Source organism: Tenrec ecaudatus, chromosome 1 (genome assembly GCF_050624435.1).
Source record: "Tenrec ecaudatus isolate mTenEca1 chromosome 1, mTenEca1.hap1, whole genome shotgun sequence".
Classification (NCBI taxonomy): Eukaryota; Metazoa; Chordata; class Mammalia; order Afrosoricida; family Tenrecidae; genus Tenrec; species Tenrec ecaudatus.
Window position 1 is genome coordinate 65,996,122 of NC_134530.1, and position 17,510 is coordinate 66,013,631.

Below are 17,510 nucleotides of genomic sequence, written 5' to 3' on the forward strand. Positions count from 1 at the left end.
TCCCCAAGAGAAATACTATACTTATTCAGTTAGCCCCTGCTCCCCACTCCCTGTCCGCCCACCCCACCTTTACTCCCTGGCCACCACTAATCCGTCAGGTTTGTATTTCTACCAATTTCTAGTCATTTCCTATCAGTGAAGTCGCATGACACGGCGTAGCCTCTGGTGCCTGGCTGTTTGTGCTTAGGACGCTGCTTCTAGACGTTTGCTTTAAATAGCAGGACGGATATCATGGTGTTTCTCAGAGCACCCTGAGGTTCTGGGACCATCATGCCTGTGCTATAGGAGCCCTGGTGCAATCATGGTTACCCTTTGGGTGGGATGTGATCCACAAGGTCGGCAGTTCAAAACCATGAAGTGCTCCATGAGCGAATGGCGGGGCTTTAAACACTCAGGTCTTATAACATTCCATGCATCAATTGTATCAAGCATATTTGTGCAAATGTTGCCATCATCATTTTCTAAACATTTACTTTCTATTTGAGCCCTTGGTATTAGCTCCTCTTTTTTCCCTTCCTCCCTGCTCCTTCCACCCTTGAACCCCTTGATAACTTATAAATTATTATTGTTTTCATATCTTATACTGACCACTGTCTCCCTTCACCTGCATTTCTGTTGTTCATCTCCTTGCAGGTGGGGTGGGATGTGTGTTATGTATCAATCATTGTGATCAGTTTCCCCTTCCTCTCCTCATCTCCCCACCTTCCCCCTACCTTCCTGGTATCACTACTCCCAATTCTATTCCTGAGGGCTTTAAACAGAGGAAATATCTAGGAAGCAAAGCTATGGATAGATGTACAAACATAGGTGTGCACTTACGTAAATATATTAACTCATTAAAAATAGAGGTATTGGCCAATGTACACATATTTATATGGTAATGCATTGAGGAAGAGGATGGACTTCGGGCTTCTACTCAAGCCCTCCCTCAACTCAAGTTGTTCTTGTGTTCGAACAACCTGGCATTCTGTGATGCTCACCCTCCCAACATGATCACTGAAGACAAAATGGGTGCATAAACAAATGTGGTGAAGAAAGCTGATGGTGCTCAGCTATCAAAAGATAGCATTTGGAGTCTTAAAGGCTTGAACTTAAATAAATGGCTATCTAGTAGAGAAGCAACAAGACCACGTGGAAGAAGTACACCAGTCTGTGCAATCATGAGGTGTCTAGGGAATCAGGTAACAGGCACCAGAAGACCCCCAAACAAACCAAAAAACCCCATATTGTTGAGAATGAGGGTGCTGGAGCACAGACCCAAAACCCAACTGCAGACAATGGGACATCCCCTTACAGAAGGGTCACAGGGAAAGTATGAGTCAACCAGGTCACAGTGCAGCACTGATGAAACACACAATACTCCTCTGGTTCTTTGAGGCTTCCTCACCCCACTATCATGACCCCAGTCCTGACTTTCAATTCTGGCTAGACCGGAGCATGTACACAGGTACAGAAGAGCTCAGGACACTTGGAATCCAGGTCAGATAAACCCCTCAGGAATAGAAATGGGAGTCGCGATACCAGGAGTTTAGGGGGAATATTGGGTGGCGGGGGGGGGGGGGGTGAGGAGAGGAACCGACCGCAATGATCAACACATAATCCCCACCCCCAGGGGGATGAACAACATAAACGTGGGTGAAAGGAGACAGCAGGATGTGTAAGATATGAAAACAATAATAATTTATGCGGGACTCTTCTATTGCCATGAACTAGAGTCTAGGAACCTCCCGGGGGGAGCTGTACCCGGACCTATAGAGTCACTTGGAGTCGGCATAGCCCCCAGGGAGTGAGTGAGATGGGCTGTCAGGGTGGGGCTGGAGCAGTGGACATACTGGACAGGGCAGTGTGAGGACTCAGGTAGCAGAACGCAGTCATAGGCATGGCCTGCCTGGGTCCACATTGGAACCAGCATGGTGAGGAAACAACTGCAGGGATGGGAGCCCCTGGGAAGTTCCTGAGGGCTGGGATGGATGTCTGTGGGGTCCTGCTGGGAGAGTTTGGGCTTCCTGCAAACATGATTGTCCAGGGGACCAGCGGACAGGAAAAGGAAGCAAGGCCACCAGCCCTGGGCCTGGCATTCTCAGTCTGAAGGGTAAGTGACATTTCGGAGCTGGTTCCCAAGTTCAACAGGGAGTGCAGGTCCCCATGGTTGTGGGGTACAGATCTTGGGGTACAAAACTGCCAGTGGCCATCCCCACTCTGTCTTCACCCTCTCTGTCTAACCCAAATAACTCAAGCAGCCTTGCAGCTAGAAAGCAGTCCCTGGCAGGAAACCCCGACCACTCGAGTAGCCCGAGAATGCGTTGGTCAAGTGTAGTTGTGTACAATTAGGTTGATTGATTGATTTCTTTTTCTTTTGCCATTTTAGATCATTTGATGCCACAGAGGAGCTGAGATGGTTACCATGAATTAAAGATGAACTCAATCCAGGGGGACTGGAAAAATGTAAGGTCTAGCCCAGACAGGCCCGAAGGGCAAGCTATTGTGAAAGCTCCACATGGGGGCTGTATCTGAGTTCAAGTTCCAGCTTCCCAGAGGTCAAAGGAACAAGGGTGGCCAAGCTAGTGGCACATTCCTGATGTCCCGACCATAAACAGACCATTCCTCTGAAAAAGCTCAGCTCAACTTGGCACTCAGTTCTGAAAGACATCTCTCTCCTGCTGTCTTAAGGAAGGAGTCATTCATTAAGACATTCCACAAATACTGTCTGGGCCACGGCTGTGAGGCACTGAGCGCTGCGATAGGGTCTCTTGGTTTCTAAGAACTACGGTAACGTCTAAGTTAGGCTCCACCCTTCGGGTCATTCGCTCGGGTTTGGCAAACACTATGCCATTTGGTGACCACCAGTTTAAGTTCTGCCCCAAATACAGTCATCTCCATTGTCATTTATGTAACATGCTCAAACAAACTGACTTGAATTTGACTGGTTTAACTATCACCTCATCCCAAGCCATGGGAATCACAGCACTAACCACTCACGTTATGCTTTTTTTAATGCAGTGAAGTAAATGAACTATTAAAATAATGTGGTCCATCCATGGTTTTTCTAAATTCACTTCAAATTCTACTAGTGGCTTGCATTTGGGAAATAAAGACCTTCCCCTTGGGCCACGCAGAATGGCTACACCACCCTTTAGGGACACGGCAAAGCACCCACACTTCACTGCGGTTCCCTGGCCATGGTCTCCGGCTGATGGAACAATGGGAAACGTTCCCAAGGCAAGCCCAGGAGTAAGCTTGGCTACCAAACCTTATCGCTGCCGAGTTCTGAAGCAGCCTCCGCTTCAAAGCCCATTGGACAGAATATCAAAGCTGAGGCCCAGAGAGGAAAAGGGACTTGCTTAAGATCACAACACTAGGACAAACAGGTGTCCGGACCCCCTCCCCCCGCCCCCTCACCCCCCCAGCACTGTCACCTTCACTAGGCAGAGAGGTGAACATTTCGATGCCAGCAAAGACTTCAGCTCACGGACTAGCACCACAGAGGAGTCAGGTATAAGGACCATCCGCAAGGAAAGATCCAGTCCGCACCCAACTGCACTTCACGCCCCACAAGGGCAGGAGTCGTGTCTGCTTCACTTACTAGGGCTAGCCCAGCACTGGACACCCTGCTGGGACCCAGCGGGTGTTCAGACACCACTGAAAGCATCATCCAGTTCAGGAGGACGTCTACTCTGGGAGCAGACATCTGCCACCGTGGAGGGTGACGCGGGAGCTGCCACAGTGTTTGTGCAAGTCTTTTCAGCTTTTTAGTGTGGAATGTAGCAAAACCGTTGTCATTTCAATGTTAATTTACACGTTTGATCCAGTGGCATTAGTCATATGGACAACCGTCACAACGCTCCACTTCCAATGGTTTCTCAGTCGCCCTACAAAGACGCTCCGTGCCTACTGAGCAACGATTCCCTCCCCTTCCCACTCCCCGCCACCACCAGCACCAGCACCAGCACCAGCACGCTTTGGTTTCCATGCGTTCGTCTTGTTCACGTATTTCATGTACACTTCTTCTCCTCTTGTGACTGACTTACCCCACTCACCGGCATGTTTCACGGGCTCGTCCATGTTGTCGCATGGATACGGACTTCACTTGTCTTCCTAACCCAGGAGTATGCTATTGTGCTTATCGACCACATTCCACTGATCCACTCCTCTGTCCATAGATACAGATATTTCTAAGGGATTGGGTTCACTGGTGTTTGTTATATTACTTTTAACTTCTTTTTTGGTTTGGCTAAAATGTTTTAAAATTTTTACATATGTTTACTTAGCATACTTTAAGCATGACTTCAAAGTGTTGAAGAGCAAGGATATTACTTTGAGGACGACGGTGAGCCTGACCCAAGCCATGGTATGTTCCATGGCCTATGTGCGTGTGAAAGTTGGCCGCTGAATCAGGAAGACCGAAGAAGACTCCATGCATTTGCATCATGGTGCTGGCAACGCCGATTGAAAGTACCAAAGGACAAGAGATATGCCTTTGAAGAAGCGCCACCAGAGTGCATCCCGGAGGCGAGGATGGTGAAACTTCCTCTCACAGACTGTGGACATGCTGTCCGGAGAGGCCGTCCCTGGAGACGACATCGTGCTTGCTGAAGTAGAGGGGCAGCGGAAAAGAGGAAGGCCCTGGACAGGACAGACTGACACTGTGGCTGGCACAACGAGCACACACATGAGAACAATTGTGGAGATGGCGCAGGGCTGGGCAGTGTCTCCTTCTGTTGTAGATGGGGGCGACACGGCGATGGCACGGAACTGCAGCGTTGCTTCAAAAACACCAAGGTTCCACGCTGTTTACGAAGCGCCCAGCCTACCAGGGCTCTGGGGCCATCATGCTTGCTGAGAACGTGAATCGATGCAGATCCCTTTAACAAGAGCTTTCTTTCTCTCTCTGTGCGCCGCCTCAAAGGACTTGGACTTTTCCGATGGGTGATGCTGCCAGGCGGCTTCTCAGTCTATCTCTTCTCCCTCCACTCAGAAGGCTTGTGGAGTATGGTGGGGAAGGGGACGGTTTCTCTCCCTCGAGGACATGGCATTGCTGGCCTGGTTCCAGAAAACCTAGCCTGGGGCGAGGCAGACCCTGAAACCCCCATTGATAGCGAGAGCTGTAAGCATTTCTGTCAAACCAAGCCACCAGTCAAGACCTTGGTCCTAGTTTTGCCAAAAGGACCAGTCTTGCCATGTATGTTCTGTAAACAATCGTGCATGTCGTTCAGCTAAATGCCAGGCTAGGGCAGTCCATGCAGCTGCTAGACTGGACTCACAACATCTCAGAACCTCAGGAGCGCCAGTCAAGCTTCCAAGAGACCCCCACTACAAGACTCATCTCAGGAGGTTACCCACTCCCTGGGGCAGCGACTTTTGGAGTGTGGGCATTTCGGTGTTTTATGCGCGTTCCTTTGCGGCTTGCTTTCTTCATGGACCAGCTCTCTCGGTCACAGGCGAACAGGACTTGAGCAGAGCAGCATGCGCCAAGCACCTCTCATGCATCGACTCACTGACTCTTCCCAAAGTCAACCTGCGAGCAGGCACCATTCGAAGCCCTCCAAGGGCCAGAGAGGACCTGGAACACAGCTGGGAAGTGCTGGGATCTGGATCCGAACCCTGGCAGTCATTCTCCAGAGTCTACACCCTAGGATCCTAACCAGGAGCCAGGAGCCAATCCTGCCTTTCCTAAACAGAGACAAGGTTCTTCTCATCTCCCCCGCCCCTTTAATAGAAAAATGAGGGGCCACACTTGGGATGTAACATGTTTGAACGTTTCTAATTACTGAGTTTTCATATTGTCACTATTTTTTGCCATTCTAATTTTGCAACAAACAACCTTTGTACACACATCGTTGTCGAGTGGTGCTCCATAGGGCAGTGTGTGGTCCCAGAGGAGGGACTGCTGGGGCAAAGGGCATGTAAGCCTTTGCTGAAATAGTGAGGGGGTATTGTGCTGGAGGCATTTTTTCTGGTCAAGCCATGGGATTTCCTTGAGATCTCTAGGAGTCTTCCAAGGTTCCTCTGACAAAATGGCCTCATGACACCTATGGGTGGTCTGCTGTTGGGGGTCAGTTCCAACTCATAGGGACCCTTTGCACAACAGAAAGCACCAGTGAAACATACAACTTTCCTCTAGTTCTTTAATGCTCTGCCCCTCCCCCCACTATCACGACCCCAACTCTACCTTACAAATCCAACTAGACCAGAGCATATACACTGGTACAGATAAGAGCTGGAAACACAGGGAATCCAGGACAGAGAAACCCCTCAAGACCAATAACGAGAGTAGAAATATCAGGAGGGGAAGGGGAAGGTGGGGGAGTAAGGGGGAACCAATCACAATGATCTACATATAACCCCCTCCCAGGGGGGGAAGCAACAGAAAAGTGGGTGAAAGGAGATATCAGTTGGTATAAGGCATTAAAAAGTATCATCATTTATAAACTATCAAGGGTCCATGAGGGCGGGAGGGAGAGAAAAATGAGGAGCTGATACCAAGGGCTCAAGTAGAAAGAAAATGTTTTGCGAACGATGGCAACAAATGTACAAATGTGTTTGACACAATGGATGCATGTGTGGATTGTGATGTGATAAGAGCCCCCTATAAAATGATTTTTAAAAGGGTGGCATCCTTTGGGGTGACCTGGCCTATTGCCCCTTGGTTCCCATTGGATGACACCCACCAAGAGGGACTGGATCTTTGCTGATGTGAACAGGGAGGCGGGAGAGATCCAAATAGGCAGGCTCAGCATTCTCCCTTCCGCTCCCCTGCCCCACCCCCCATTGCTAGCATGCCTTGTGGAGAAAGTGGCTCTTTGCAAGCCAGTGTTAAGACCAACCAAGTTCGACCCAGACTCAGTAAGAGAAGGGAGCTCATTCTTGCAGTCCAGAAGACAGGAGTAAGTGTGGAGCTGGACAGGCTTTGAAGCATCTTCTGGTTCTCCGCCTTATTTTAGACAGCTCTGGAGGTATATGACCAACCCAAGTTCAAGTTCACACAGGGAGTGTGGGGCAGGATTTATGGGAGCTGGGAGCAGGGCCGGGGCTCTGGTCATGTCTTGGCTTATGAATCGGGCTGCTAGTCGTCAAGGTAAGCAGTTTGAAACCACCACCCGCTCTGTAGGAGAAAGATGAGGTTTTTCTACCCCATCAAGAGTTTCAGTCTTGGAAACCCACAGGGGCAGTTCTACTCTGTCCTATACAGGCGCTCGCTGCTATGAGTCAGCATCGACTTGATGGCTGTTGAGGGGCAGGGTCACTGGTGGGTGTGTGTCGCCAGATGCTGCTAGTTCCTAGGAACTGTCTTACTAGAAAGGCGAGGCGGGCGTCGTGTAAATATTTTGTTAAGCAGCCAAGAGAGGAAACTTACCCAGGCTGAGCTGCTCTGTGCTGGGTGCTGGCCATGGACACAGTACTCAATGAGGGCCATTATCTGGGAAGGGAGGGCTGTTTGTTCCGCTGCGGACGGTGCCAGAGCCCGGAGCCACCAGGCTTGCCACTCTGGCTGCCACACAGAAGAGTCTCGTTGGGCTCAGCAGACTGGCTGTGCAATGCTGGGCCAGGAGGTTCACTCTCCCGGACAGGAGCCAGGCCTTGTTCCATCCTGCCTAAGCGTGCCCATCTGAAAATGCTTACAATCAAGGCCCCCTGAATGATATCTTTTATGAAAATAAAATACATGTACACATATCTACCCATAGCCCTCCCTGGAGGTACTAGACTGCTAGCTATAAGGTGGGCGGTTCAAGCGCACCGGCAGCAGCTCCATGGAGGAAAGACGGGGCTGTCGGCTGCTGGAGAGATGACAGTCTTGGAAACCCTACAGTCGGGTCTCTGAGTTGAAATCAACTCAATGGCAGTGGGACACACACACACACACACACACACACACACACACACACGAGGGGCTTTAAGATGTTTGTGGAGATCTTTTATGAACTTTTCATTCCATTTTCCCATGAACTTTTTGAAGCCCCTCCCATGTATATATTTGAGGGCCTCATTGTTGGCAAAAATGCCCTGGCCTTGAACCTGCGTACTCATCTCAAGAGCACAGTGCTGAGCAGCTCAGGAGGGCCCCTGACCAGCAGCACGGCTTACGTTCCTTGGCCATCCCTCAGGGCTTCCTTCTGACCCCGGACTCGTGCTCCTGCCATCCCTGTTTGAGCCCTTCCTATGTGCCAGCTCTGCTCCGCTTCCCCAAAGCCTTCCCCCGGCTACTGCTACCCCAGTGCCCCGTGACCCAGGCAGAAATGGTGAGTTTACACCTGAAAGGAGTCTGAGCAGGTCTCTGTGCGAATGGCCCATTTTGCAGAGGTGGAAACTGAAGCTCAGAGAGGTCACTTTGCCTAAGAGAGCAGAGTGAGTAAAGAAAGAGTATCAGCATTAGATGGGAGACCTAAACTCTTTCTCCTACAACCGAATCCCCCAACCCCCATGGCCTCCACAGTCACCATCTGGCCCACCGCCACCAGCTCCTGCCTGGAGGACAGCACCGGCCTCCCCAGTGGTCTCCCGGGGATGCTCTCCACACAGCAGCCAGCGTGAGCCTTCTGGAACATTTGTCAGACCATGGCACGCTTCTGCTCAGACCTCCTGTGGCTTCTGGACCATCCCCCTGCCCGATCCTTTTCCCAGCTTTCTCTCCCACCAACCTCCGGGCTGCCACCACACTGGCCTCCTTGCTGTCCCTGCAGGCACTAGGCCACCTCTGTCCAAACATTCCTTTCCAGTAACCCACAAATCTCAATCCCTCTGCTCCTTTGGGTCTATGCTCAGGTATCAGCTCTGAGCCAAGCCTTTCCTGACCCCCTGATTTAAACAACCCACCCTGACCCCCAACAACACACCAGTCACCCACCATGTCTGGCCTGGCTGGCACTTCCTCATACACTGAGTGTTTATAATTATTTATGAACACAACTATAGGAAAATTTCCCAGAGAACTGTGCCGCTCCCTTCTTGGAAGAGGCTGGCCAGACAGGGCTACTGTGAAGACCAGGCATGGCTGGACACCCCTCCTTCCATTACAGCTGTTTGTCTGAGTTGAGCCAATTCTGATTCATGACAAGTGTGTGAGGTACACAGAGGGAGATTGCTCCCTAGTGTCTTCTAGATGGATTGCCAGGTCTCTCTTACAAGGTACCTCTGTGGGGGTGCATCACCAGCCTTGTGTGGAACACGTAACTGTTTGTACCACCCAGAAGTGACCTGCTTTTAGGTACCTCAGACTTCCAAGGTCAGCCATCTGTATTTTTGTAAAGCATTCCCAGTGACTCAGCAGCCAGATCAGGGGTAGGGACCTTTACCTGAGTCCTTCTGGGCAGAGATTGATTCCTGATCATTCATTCTGTGGCATGGAGATGGAAACATGAGGTAATGAGAGGGATGGAAGGCAGGGAACAGAGCCAAGGCTTGCACAGGAGAGGAAATGAAGGTTCAGGGGCCCCAGTGAGCAGTGGCAGGGCCCATCAGGACAGGCAGGTTGAAAGGGCTGAGATTTGCATTCCCCACACCGCCAGGACACTGGCCAGGAGCCTGTGGTTTCAGTTGTATTGTGATGAGCATGTTTGTTTACCCAGGGGGCCATTTCTTTAAGGCTGGCTGGCTGTAAAGAGGGGCCCACACCAAGTGAGCGAGGTTCTCTCTCTCTCTCTCTCTCTCTCTCTCTCTCTCTCTCTCTCTCTCTCTCTCTCTCTCTCTCTGAGCCACTTCCTGTCCTCTCAGACTCTGACCCAGCTTCTCTTTCTTCTCCCCTACACGTGTGCTCACACCTCGAGCTGTGGATCTATAAGCTTCTGCCTCCCTCTCCTGGTTCTGAGCCACTTTCCTCAGCTGTGCACTCCCAAGCTTGCACTGCCAATGGCTAGGCCTTTGGCTTGACTGCCTAGTTGGTCTCGCAAATCCAGTATGCTCAACACCAAGGTCATCTTTCCTCCTCTTCTGCCTCTGATGTCACTGCTCTCTTAAACCCCAGGCTTGGAACTTCAGAGCCACCTGTAAGCCCTAAAGCAACCATCTCTCTATCCATCCACACTCTCACCCACTCGCTTATTTGTTCAGAAATGATTAAGTACCCACTGTGTACCAAGCTAGAGCCCAGGGGATGCTGTTGGGCAAGCATCGGCCGGCTAACCACAAAATCAGCGGTTCAAACCACCAGCTGCTTCCCGTGGGAAAGAAGAGGCTGTCTGATCCTGTAAGAATTTAGTCTCGGAAACCCTATAGAGTCGCTATGAGTTGGCATTGACTCGATGGCAGGGGATCTGTCTGTTATTGTTTGGTGCCTCAGCCAGGCTGTGCTGAGCACTGGGGACATTCACATACCTGAAGTCGGTTCCAGATCTGCCAGGTTGACCTTGGGAAAGTCACTTGCCATGTCTAAGCTGGGGTTCATTCGAGAGGATTATTCAGTCCTGCCTCACCCCCTCAATGATGCCACATGAAGAAGACACTCCATCAGCATTCCACCCTTGCCACAGCCTTGCCCCTTGTGTACTCCATGGCCTCCACCCTCTGCAGCCTCAGACAGGGGTCCGGAAATGGCATTTAGAAACACCCAGGTGATCCTGATGTTTGGGATCCATCGTTTCCCCAGACACTGATCAAAACCTAACACCGTCTCCGCCCCCAACCCCTCCCCGCCTGAGACACAGGTGACACCAGTCTCCCCACTGCTGGAGCCAGGCACAGAAACCCACTCCCCACTCTCCAACAGACCGAGTCTGCTCTTCACGGGCCATTTCTCATCCTGGACCCCCTAAGGTACTAGCACTAGGACCCAGGGGAGGAAGGCAGCATCCTTGCAGAGAGGGCTAACCTTTACAAGGGAGAGGGGCAAATATGCCCAAACTGTCTTCATGGAAATAAAGATGGGGTGCCATCAAATCCCAGCGTAGGGGTTTCCAACACATTGAGGGCGGTGGGGAGGCCAGAAGAGAGGCCAGCCCGTGCAAAGGATTGCAGTGGGAGCATTTTGGCAAAGACAGAGGGAGGGAGGGAGAGAGGCAGGTGGAGGCAGTGAACTCTTCCCTCTGGGTTGCTGAACTGAGGGGCTGGGCTTATCCTATAGGCCAGGGGCTGGCAAGCCCATCCCATTGTCTGCTTTTGTGGATAAAGTTTTATTGGCACACAGCTTGATCCGTTCATTTAGGTATTAGCTGTGCCGGTGTTTGTGCTAGAGGGCAGGGTTGGGTAATCCCCATGGAGACAGTATGGTTACAGAGCAGAACATAGTTACCCCCTGGTCCTTCCCAGGAGCTTCTCTGTGGCCCCTTGCTGAGGAGAAGCCACACCGGAAGATTTAAGGGGGGTGGGCACAAGGTCATATTTGTGTGTAACTTTTCTCTCTCTGGAGAGACAGGGGCTGGAGCAGCTGGGAGAGTATTTGGACCACTGGTGTAGTTGCCCAGGTGGGGAAGGAATATTAGCAACAGTGATACCCGGAGGGTTGGTGGTTTGGACCCGGCAGCTGCTGGTGGGAGAAAGATGCAGCATGCTGCTTCTGTGCAGACACAGAGCTGTGGAAAGCCCGTGAGGCAGCTCGGCTGTGTCCCACAGGGTCACTCAGAGTCGGAATCCACTCCGCGACCTTGGCTCTGGGTCTGGGTGTTCTTGGTGAGCTCACTCCTGGCTGTCAGTCCTCCAATTCCATGTTCCCAGGAACTGTGTGAAGCCCTAGTCGGTATTCCCCAACCTCATCCACACAGCAGCTGCCTGGGGGGTTGCACTGTTAAGCTTCTCTTCCTGAGAAGGCACGGTGAGATGCCCTGGCTTGCCCCAGGTGGCACAGCTGCTTTGCAGCAGAGCCAGCACGTACACGTGGATGGTCTAAACCATAGCTTCCTAACTCACCTGGCCTAAGGCCCCCTTTGCATTAAACAAACAAACAAACAAACATATATGCAGATATACATATTACTCATTTGTTCCACGGCCCATAAGCCAGGATAACGTGTAGGTAGGTGCTTCTGCAGCACCCCTTCCCCCTGCAGGGGGCACTTTGGGAAACACTGCTCTAAACTCAACGTGGGACACCACCCCAGTTGGGGCCAGTCCCCAGGTCTTTGGAGGCAGACGGGTTTGCTTGTTGACAGACCTCTCAGGCCTGGATGCCCTGGGGGAGAAACTGCCAGCGGCGCTCAGCCAGGCAGGAAGTGGGAGGGAGGAGTGTGGCTATTTTAGAGAAGGGACATGAAAAACCACGAAACTTCCTACCTGTCCTGTTTTGTTCCCAGCTGTCCCCGGGAACAAGGCTGCCCCTCTCTTAGATAAAAAGGTGTTTCTCCCCACACAGTGGCTCTGCCTCGGTGGCGGGGGCGAGGGCACTAAGCTTAGCACACGTTTGCTATTTTTAACGGACTAGATAAACAAACAGAGTCATGTAAATAAGAAAAAAAATGAGGTCACCTTTTTAAAAATTTAAAAATGCTCCCTCCCCCCACCTCCTGGGGTGAGCAGCAAGAACAGGTACCTTTTTATTCCCCTGGGGACCTTCTTCAGCCCACAGTGGGGCTAGCGCTTCCCTTCCCTGCTCCTCCTGGGGAGAGGGCAGGCAGGTGGGAGCTCCATTCTGGGGGTGGGGAGGCTTTCTTTCTGGCTCTGTGGGCTTCACCTGAAATGCCTAAAGCTGCTGCTCAGTCCCAGCCACCACCTCCCTGGGGTCCTGACCTCATCCCCACTCAGGTCCCCCACAAATGTTGGCCTAGGCTCACCACACCTTCCCCTTTCTGTACACACCTTGACTTGGTGTCCAGGCCCAGTCCCTGAAGCCCCTGTTGTCTGTTGCTTTCTTGGCCCCCTTCCCTTCCCTGGCCAGCACCTTGGTCTTCAGCTAGGCCCCAGAGGCCCGTGGGTGCTGAGAAGAAGCTCTCCACACCCTTCCTTTCTCTGTGCACATGTTACCAGGTGGACCTCTTATTTCAAAACTGTTTTGGGGAGCTGTTCTAAGGGCACCACCAATGGTTAGGGGTCTTCTCAAGCTTGGGGGCTGCTCACATGGGACCCTCTCCCACCACGGGCAGCAAGACCTCACTTCTCTCTTCCACCATCTTCTACTCTCTCCTCCTCTCCCTTCTGCTCCCCCCTCCCCCCTCTGTTAGCACCCGGAGTTCCGGCTCTTGGTCTGCCCTGGAAGGAGAACCACCGGTATTTGCTGAAGGGGTGGCTTTCAAACTGTGTCCCATGGAGGTGATCCCAAGGTTCTTCAAAACATGAGACTTTTATTCTAAAAATACCACCTGGCTATTATTAAAACAGGCTACTATTAAAATGCACATTCAAGTGCACATTGGAACACCCAGCCAGCTGTGCTGCGGGCTCACGTGGTTTATGTAGACCCCAGAGTAAGTTCCGGGTGGACCTTGACCTTCAGTTACTAAAATGCGTCCTCAATGAGGAAGACTGGAATTCTTGACTGAGCTGTTATTATTACCCTTTGCTGTTTAAATCCAGGATGGGCTACACATACATCAAGCCATACAAGCAAGCAGACTCCAAAGCTCTCACGTTGAGAGGATGCATTACATGGATCACCATGAAAACATCCCATGGGGCCACGTGCTGCTTCTTTGTCTCCTGCTGGATAAAGGCAGTTTTGAGAGGCACTCAAGCAGTTGTTGGACATTGTCAGCGATCCAAACCAGGATTTCCTTCTCCTCTCTCCCTACCAACGGCAGGCACAGAGCAGAACACCATTACTTGTTGATGGCATCTGGAGTTTGTGACTGTGTGTCTTAGCCGTGGAGTACTGCTACAACAGAATTCTCACCAACAGAAATGGTTTTCTCACAGTGCCCAGGCTGGACATTTGAATTCTGGGTGGCGGCTCTAGGGGAGGCTTGCTCTCACAGTCAGCTCTGGAGAAAGGCCCTGTCTCCTTTGAGCTTCTGCCCCTGGCCATCCTCCTGTGGCCTGGCAGCTCTCTCCCCCCATCTCTGCCTCTCTTCCTTGCTGGTTTACTCTCTGTCATATCTCTAAAGAAGCTGACTCAAAATAAGGGGTGTACCCATCCTGCCTCATTAACATAACAAAGACAGCTCATTCTCAAAAAGGATTACCTCTACAAACAAAAATCACTCCATATGAGAAATCACTCCAACGAGAAATCACTCTATAACCAGGGCTCCTTATGGCCACACGGGCATAAAAACCAACCAACCAACCAACCAACCGAACTTACTGCCAGGAGTTGATTCCAGATAGAGGTTAGAAATTACAGCACGGATTTGCCGGGGTGGGTGGGGCATCATTCCAGGGAAGCAGCTCACGTCTGAACCATGGCCAATCAGGGAGGGAACCGAGAGAAGAAATCCTATTGCAACTTCCTCCTCCAGCTCTCTTGGGTTGGGCGGAACCCGAGAAAACACTGGAGACCCAGGATATCTAGCGCCTCAAGGTCAGCCTCAAGGGCAGAGAAGGATGCTGGCCAGATCGAGAATGACCAGTCCAGCAAGAGATACAGAGGTCATCCATCTCTTATCTGCTCAGGCTGAAGGAGTCTGTCGGGGAGGCCGCACCTGGGTGGTGCTCAGATGTAATCAAAAGGTGGAAGACCTCAGTCTCCCCAGAAGCTTCAGAAGGCCTGGGGCTCTGTTTATGGAGAGCCAGCTGCGGGGGGAGCAGTTCTTGTCTGACACACAGAAGGTGGCAAGGAGTTGGAGCTGATTTTATGGCCACAACTGATTTTCTGGGTAGTCGGACCAGGCAAGTTCTAGGTTTGCTGCCATCTCTGAAATGCTGAGTCTCTTTAGAATCAACTCCATGAAACAAAACAGATGCATCGGGCAATGGAAATGCGATTTCTGAATGTGTGGCTAGAGGAAGAATCTCCCTGAAAAGTGGACATGAAAGTCTTTTCTCAATGCAAAGCTCTCTTCTAGAAATGCCGCCTGTTGGCTGGGTTGGAAGTTGGGTCCACCCAGAGGTAGCTCAGAAGAAAGGCCTGGTGATTTCTTTCTGAAAAAACCAGCTTTTGAAAACCCCAAGAATCCCAAACAGGCCGATCCACAATCATCTGAGGGCGGGGCAGGACTGTGTTCAGTTCCTCTGGTACACATCGGTTGTCATGAGTTGAGGTGACTCTGGCAGCTAACCCATCCAGCCTGGAGTCAGTTTGTCCCTTATTGCTCCCCAGAAAATGGAGACACTCTGCTAGGGGCCAGCCTCCTTCCCACAGGAAACCACAAAGGGGCAGCATTGTTGGGACTGGGGGTGGGGGTGGGGTCTGGGCGTGGTCCACAGGCTTCCCTGGGGGTAAGAAACCTGACTCCCCACCCCAGCTTTGTCACTAGTTTATAGTGTGAGCAGAAAAGTCACTTTGGGGCATCAGCTTCCTGTCCACAAGTCAGTGGTGGGATTCAGATGACCTTAACAGTCTGGCGCTGTGTGGACAAGCCATGAGTTTAGGCTCGGCCACATGGAGTGGAGACGTGGAGAAAATGCAGCTGCAGGCTCTCCCTGCTGATCCAGCTCCTTAGTTAAGGGAGGCTATGGCCTCGGGAGACTCATCATTGGAGAGGGCACCCCACAGGTAGAAATGACTTCGTTGTAGTGTTGGCAAACACGTTTCTGTACTTGTCTGGGCACCTGTACCTGATGTGGCCCGAGGTTGGGAGCTGGAGACAGCAGCATCTCCCCGAACCTTTGGCTCCAGAGAGAGCGCCTCCTGGGAGTGCGGGACTAAGAGAAGCAGGCTCCCACCGAGGGCTTCCACTGTGCTTTTGGGTCCATGTGTCATTACCACAGACGGGAACAATGAGGCTCAGAAGTCCGAACCGAAACCAGAGTCAGGCCTGGAGCTTGGACCTCCCTCATGGGCAAGCCCAGACCCTTTTGGAGCCTGCAAGCCACTTTCTAGAAAACACTGGGCTCACAGGGAGCCCCGAGGCATGGTGGGCACCCTTTCCATCTCCCTGGGACCAGGGGCAAGTTGCCACCCCTCTTCAGGAGGGGCCTAGGCTGGGCTCCCTGAAGCCCTTGCCATGCCTACAGGCTCCCTGTTTCCCAGCCCTCAAATAACCCCAAATGCAGCTGCCCCCAAGTCCCAGCCGGTGGGAGCCAGCCTTCTCCCCATCAGCATAGGAGTGTGACATCCTCCAGAGCAGCTCGCCAACATCTCTTGCCTGGCATACCTGCCGGCCTGGGCTCGGGGGCCTCCACCTCGTTCCAATGCCATCCATTCTGGTGTCATATCTCCGAGTCCCTGATGGCAAGGAGAGTTGGGCCAGACACCCCGAGCCAGCCCCCATTAATCACAGATCCTTGGGATCTCCAGGGAGAGCGGAGCCAGGGTTCTGATGGAACTGACAGCTCCTGATCCCTGTGGGCAAGTCCCCTCCTCAGGGCTCTTTCCCTGCTTGCAGGGATTAGAAGGGAGGCTGGGGGTGGGAGCAGGGGATGGACAAATGTCAGGTCTGGAGAGGCAGCCTGGTGGTCTACACCCTCTGCGACAGCTCCCCACACTTCTGCTGGTGCTCCATCTCAGGCCGAGTTCAGACACGGACCATGTCAGGCCCCACAGTCATCTAACCGTGACGTGTGCAGGACGACACAATGAAGGCATCAGACTTTCCCCGGGACTTCCCGCACAGGTTCACGGAGGCTCAAGGCAATCAGCAACATCAATAAAGAATGTCAGGCACCAACGCAAATTCAGGCAAGAGACAGACATCCAGACGGAACGCCGGCAAGTACCTGTGGCGATAGCTGAGCTTACCTGTGCTGAAGGCACCACTTCCGGTGACCACAACTGAAACGCTGTTCTCTCTGGAAGCCAGCATTCATGTCCACTCCTACGGCGGTCCCCTTCCTTTATGCGGCTCTTCCCTCTGGAGGGGACAGCTGGCCCAGCCAGGATCTCTTGAGGACCTCCATGAACCAGTTCATGGCTGCTGGCTATATGCCTTGAATCCTGCAGGGGATGGTGGGAAACTAGGGTCAAAGAGGAGTCTGGGCTGTCAGCCTGAGTCAGTCCCTAGCCCCTCCCCGAAAGGCGCTTCCTGGTGCAGTGCCAGATCCCAGGTCCTCTTCTGAGAGAAGTTGAGGCACAGTAGCCCGGGGGGCCCATCGCCTTGCATCCAGCACTTATCTCCTCTGAACCTCGATTTCTACACCTGTGTGGGAGGCAGTATTGCAGGTGTAGCCCCACCCTGCACCACCACCCTGCTAGATTTTCACTCTCTCTGGTGCATACCTTCCATACAATCCCAAGACTGTGAATAAAATGGATTTTATTGCTGTGCTTAGGTTACGTCATGAGACATAGATCTCATAAGGCCAAACTCTGCTATGAAGTCAATGCCTACTCATAGTGACTCTATAGGACAGAGCAAGACTGCTCTCCGGGTTCTAAGTCTTTTCAGAAATCAACTTCCTCGTGTTTCTTTTGGGTAGCCACTGGGCATTCCAGCTGCCAGTCTTCCCACTGGGCATTCCAGCTGCCAGTACTTAACTACTTCGCCACCAGGGCTCCTTTAGTCACACAGCATCCTGGAGCTTAAAAGAAGGAGATTATTCAGGTAGGGTTG

At 52.0% G+C, this 17,510-nt stretch overlaps 1 protein-coding gene across 1 annotated transcript in view; it reads right to left on the reverse strand.

Annotated features, from left to right (window-relative positions):
- Positions 1-16,887, reverse strand: part of HIVEP3 (HIVEP zinc finger 3) — a 98,931-nt gene extending 82,044 nt beyond the window's left edge. Inside the window, exon 1 of the mRNA XM_075554634.1 lies at positions 16,700-16,887. The gene's annotated coding sequence lies outside the window, so the exon portion shown is untranslated. The remainder of the gene's footprint in view (positions 1-16,699) is intronic.
- Between the last annotated feature and the right edge of the window lie 623 nt (positions 16,888-17,510).